Genomic DNA, 5,649 nt, shown 5'->3' with positions numbered 1-5,649 from the left:
AATCCCTATTTAGTGCACTACTTCACCCATAAGGCCTGGTCAAAAGTAGTGCACTAACAGGGAATAGATTGACATTAGGGACATTTCCTCTGTGTTTAGCCTTACTCTTTGGTTTGTTATTCTGACAGTCAAGTCCCAGACTCACCTGCACAAATGAGAATGTAGGGGTCCTTCAGTAGGGTCAGCAAAGGAGTGCCATCTACACTCTGTAAGTTAATGTGAAATGTTAAGCCGGAGGAGACAGGAAAAATGTCTTGTTTTTTCTAGCGTGAGGGAGGAGACCTCTGAAATGTCAACATTATAAAATAAGACAACGTGTAATTTAATGCAATGGTGGCTTCTGTTCGGTGCATCTTAAACGACACTGATTGGTACACACTCTGGCTCAATCCGAATTTGTATTTCCGCGGTTCCTCACACCCTAGCTCCTCGCCTTCTAGTCTATAGTATTGGAAGAGAAGGTCCAAAGTCCCTCCCCAGGCCTTCTTCTCTAATGGTTTTGTGAAAGAGGTGGGAGATAGCATTTGAGGACTCAAGGAAAGATGAATTGAGATAAAGCCCCATTTTTTGATTTGATCAAGTCAGTTATGTTCATTTTGTGGCTGGGTTACATTTATTTTTTAAATCTTTTATCTTGAAAGAAAAGGTGAAAAGTATACTCACATCTGGTGAAATCTTTGATGGCAGAGATGTAACACTGTGTGTTTAGAGAGTCAGTCAGTTGGCATTAAGGAACATTCCTAGAATATACCTTGTCCTCTCCGAACAATACAAACAGCTTGCCTGTCTAAACTGTTCATTCTGACTGGTAGCCACAACAGATAATCTGGTAACACTTGACATTAGTGTTCTTATTACTGTGTATCATGTAATTACAGTGTAACAACAAGTATAGTAATTTCCCATATTACACTGTACCTAACCATAACCCTAACGTTGGCCTGACCCTAAGCCTAAGTAATGCAAAGTACATTATAAGTACAGACTTTACTGTACAAGTGTAATGATAATTGTTATTGCTCATTATTACACTGCACTGAGTAATTACAATACTTCTTACACTGTAATTACAGGAATAATTACACTGTAATAAGGTCACTGTAATGTAAAGTGTAACAGATAAACGGAAATACTGAAATACTGCCAGAAAGGCCAAGATCAAGAAAGGAGCAGTCTTCCCCACAAATGAATACATCACACTTCCAAATGGCGCTCCAACTGTCAAAGACATTTTCAAGAAAAAGTCCTTGATTATACATGTATTCCACATAATGATTTCACATTTGGCATGTGTTAGTGTAAGATACGTTTCGTCGTAACCATTTGCTATTTAGCAGATGCTTTTATCCAAAGCATCTTACAGTAGTAATGTGTGCATACGGTACAATTTCGTATGGGTGGCCACAGTGGTAATTGACCGCACAACTTACAAGTGCCATGCTCTACCAACTGAGCCACACAGGACCACCAGGATCTCCTTTCTCCTTTCTTAATCTAAGCCTTTCTGGCAGTATTTCACACCGTTACACTGTTGTCTCTAACTTCTTGCCCTTTGTGCTGTTGTCTGTGCCCAATAATGTTTGTACCACGTTTTGTGCTGCTACCGTGTTGTGTTGTCATGTGTCGCTGCCTTGCTATGTTGTTGTCTTAGGTCTCTCTGTATGTAGTGTTGTGTTGTCTCTCTTGTTGTAATGTGTGCTTTGTCCTATATTTATATTGTATTTTTTTAATTTTTTTTATCTCAGGCCCCCGTCCCGCCTTTTGCCTTTTGGTAATCTGTCATTGTAAATAAGACTTTGCCCTTAACTGATTTGCCTAGTTAAATAAAGGTCAAATAAAAAATAAAAAAGGGGAGTAACTTACCGAGAACCTCCACGGCCAGTCCACCCAGTGCGATCCCCATAGCTACGCCTCTCTCCTCATTACTTGTGTACACACTGGCCAACATTCCCAGTCTTACGGGAGAAGACATGCTTTTCACTTAGACGTTAAGATGCTCGGACAAAATGGTTCATATTCTATTACAACACTGGGGAGGTTTTTGTGAAACACAGGAGGAGAAAGAGGAACCAATTCCCTGAAGAGAGCGAGCAAAAAACAACAAGGCGCATGCACATGAGAAGGCAAACACTGACAACCACAGGACACAACCTCCGTTACCATGACTGCACTGTGGTAAGATAAAATCAAATCTAAAGATGACGCAATTGGAGTTGTGAAACAGTCATGGTATGTATATTAGAGATTACTACCTCAATTATATCTCATTATCAACTGTGTGTAACAAGTTAGAAGTGTGTGTCAGTGTCAGGCACGCATACTTATTGTTGAAACAAACATGATGATAAAGACAGCAAACATTGGTATGTGATGTCCAACTCTTGAGGGAAAAGATAAGGATAAGATTAGAACCAGTGTGTATTGTATTTAATCATTTTCAATAAATGCAAAGTTGAACACTGTCCTAGCTAGCTGTGATTTTGTCACACACACAAAAACACTTGCTGTGAAGCCAGAACATGAACCTGTTGGTCAGGGGACCCACGAAGGGATTGATCAGAAGCTGCACCAGAGCCTTGGAGGCAAAGAGGAGTCCCACACGAACATTCTCCTTGTCCAAGAAGGCACTGTCCTCCTGGCATGTGCTGCCTTTCACCTGGCTGGAGTTTCTGGAGATGTTGAAGAGGAGGGCCTCAGACAGGTTGCTCTCAGAGCAGCTGATGCTGTAGGAAGTGTTGTCGTATAAGGAGTGGACTGAGGTCAATGTGAAGCCCTCCTCAGAGAGCCTCTGCATGCTGGATGAAGGTGTCCTGTGTAGGGGGATCCAGGGCATGTAAAAACGTTGGGATGATGGGCACTGCGAGAGAGGAGAGACGACACATTTGGGTTTGTGGGAGACTGTGCATTTAAAAGGCAGGCGAAAGGAAAGGAGGGAACCCTTTTGTCTCAGTGCCGGGGAGGCACAGTGGATCTACTCCATGAGGGGGAATGTGGTCGCGCTGCTCTCTGTCAACCCAAGTTATTCTCTGTGGGGTCTAGATGTCAGGCCAGTTAAAGGCAAATGCTATGGTCACGCTAGCTGCATTGTTGGCCCTGCAGCTAAATATTAAAATGGGTGACGTGCCTTTTTCAATACAAATATCACTATCCAATCTAAGGTACACAACTACATGCACATTTTAAAGTGTGTGTATGTGTGTACGTGTGTGTGTGTGTGTGTGTGAGTTGTCTGGACTCACCGACAACAGTAAGCAGCATGTTATCCAGTAGCAGGGCAACACACACGACCACCAGCACCAGTCTGGAGGAGCTTCTGCTCTGTCGTAGCAACTCTCGCGCCCACACCAAGGGGTTGAACAGCGACATAGCTCTCCACGTTCCCTGGGACAATAGCTACAGAACAGTTCCCTTTTTTTGGATAAGAAACAGATATGTTGATATTTAAAACATATTTGAAAATATTAACATTTGATTACCAATTTAGTCACAAGGTCTCCACTGTGTCTGTATTATCGTTACACCACTACATTTGAGTTTGTCCTAAACTAACTACACACAAACTACACTCTTAGAAAAAAGGGTTCCAAAAGGGTTATTTGGCTGTCCCCATAGGAGCATGCTTTTTGGTTCCAGGTAGAACCATTTTGGGTTCCATTTTGGGTTCCCTCTGTGGAAAGGTTTTTTACATGGAACCAAAAAAAGTTCTACCTAGAACCAAAAAGGGTTATTAAAATGGTTTTCCTATGGGGACAGCTGAAGAACCCTTTTAGGTTCTAGATTGCACATTTTTTTCTAAGAGTGCTGTCGTAATGTTGTATTGATTAATGTGACGACTGCTGCTCATTGAATGATTAACGGTTAATTACGTGATGAAATGAATCAGGTAATTATTAACTCATTAACCTGGTGCACAATGGGAGGGTTTTGGCTTTATTGAGTTTCTACTTTCCAAATTAACTCAAAGAATATCAGAATATCGATTTTACAACAGTTGCTAATTAATTAATTTCCTTTACAGTCTCATTCTGAACGTCGCATAATTCGGGAATTCGCGAGTCTCACTAATTCGCGAGTCTCACTAAATAAGTCAATACCACACCAATTGAGTTGATCATTTATTTACTAACAAGCTAAAATGATAATATAAGATACATAAACACACAGTCTAGGCTATTGATTAGAACTTAGTACAATGAAACAGGTTCCTAGCAGGCCAACACAATATGACACGTGTTACAAAATGTGGATTTCAAAAGAGAGAGAGAGTGTGCACGAGAGAAAACCGCACTTGGGTACAGTTGTCAACGATGCTTATTTGAACCCTAACCTTGCCCCGAACTGCCGCTCTAATGGGTCAGAATATAATGATGTAATTCAGTTTTGAACGTCTCTGATGGGGTGCCTCTTCGTGGACCGCGTTCTGACTTCTCTGATGACAGCACACCTTCGGTTGCCAGGTGTAACTCTCTGTTTGTCCTCACGATGTCAGTGTCCTTACTCTTAGTGGAATGTTTCCTCGTCCTTGCTCTGAAAAGGGTTCTTCAGAGGACGGCTAATCAGCCGTGGAGATGGTTCCAGTGTGGGAATGAAAGTAGTTGAGACACACGATTCCTTGGAGAGTGGTGACCCGGTGGTCCTGCTTGAATTCACCCTCTTAGACACAGTTACTCATCCGTAGCATAGATTGTAAAAAGGTTTTGTTGGTCAATTTCTTCAACAGATGATCAGGTCTGTATAATTATCAAACATACATTAGTAATGGAAAGGAAACACAGACTCTTTGTTTAAGTATTAGAATACTCCTATAGTAATACAATTGTATGCAGAAGTTGGTACAGAGTACAGTACATAATAGCTCTCCCCAGGTTGTGCAAAATGTCTAAGACATCCTGTAACTCATAGAGCCTCTCTCCCAGTCCTCCTTGCGTGAGTTTCCCTGACAACAACATTTTAATAAATCTAACCTCCCCCTGATAGCAGCAACCATCTTATCAGCAATTAAAAGCTCAGAAGTGGGTTGACAGAAACTTGACCTTCCATCACAAGTATAGAGTCATAACAAGGTGAACGAGTCCAAGCATCTTCTGACAGGTGGCTGTTTTCATCAGGCTTGCGGCAGCCTTGTCTTTTCAGAACCTCAGATAACCATGGTGGGTCCCAGACAGGAGGAGTATGAACGTACTGTAGGCGGTTTCAGTCTTCTGATAGTGTCTGAAGGGCACAACACTCGAAACAGGTTTTAACACACACACACACAGAGTTTATCATAGCACAATATATTAACCCTTTAAAAGGTATGAGGCCTTGGTTTAACCCTCTTCAGGTTCCTTTGTCTTCTTCAACCTTGTGTTGAATTTTAGGTATGCAACTAATTCGGACATTGGCTGGAGCTTGTGGTTGCTTAGTCTGCTATATTAGCTCTGAACTCATGTGTTTTATACCCTCGGGTCAGAAATTGGCGTTTCCACCTTTAGGGCAAGTTCTCTGGTCGTAACTAGCTACGATGCAAGGTCTGGATTTTACTCAGATCCAATTTAGACAACTAACTTCACATTACATCTTTACAAATACATTCTCTTTGATCTGGACATTTTCCACACAACGTACAGTATGCAAACCTCAAGTACATGAGTGTGAAAACTCTTCAAG

General features: G+C 41.6%; 1 pseudogene across 1 annotated transcript; it reads right to left on the bottom strand.

The window, feature by feature from the left end:
• Positions 1-2,227: 2,227 nt before the first annotated feature.
• On the bottom strand, positions 2,228-3,378 carry LOC118964908 (chromaffin granule amine transporter-like; annotated as a pseudogene). Its single transcript, XR_005052155.2, has 2 exons — positions 3,240-3,378; positions 2,228-2,857 (listed from the first exon to the last, which is right to left on the bottom strand). The product of XR_005052155.2 is annotated as a chromaffin granule amine transporter-like (transcript).
• Between the last annotated feature and the right edge of the window lie 2,271 nt (positions 3,379-5,649).

Source organism: Oncorhynchus mykiss, chromosome 6 (assembly GCF_057628025.1).
Source record: "Oncorhynchus mykiss isolate SJ-2025 chromosome 6, ASM5762802v1, whole genome shotgun sequence".
NCBI lineage: Eukaryota > Metazoa > Chordata > Actinopteri > Salmoniformes > Salmonidae > Oncorhynchus > Oncorhynchus mykiss.
This window is presented reverse-complemented; position numbering and strand designations above follow the sequence as displayed.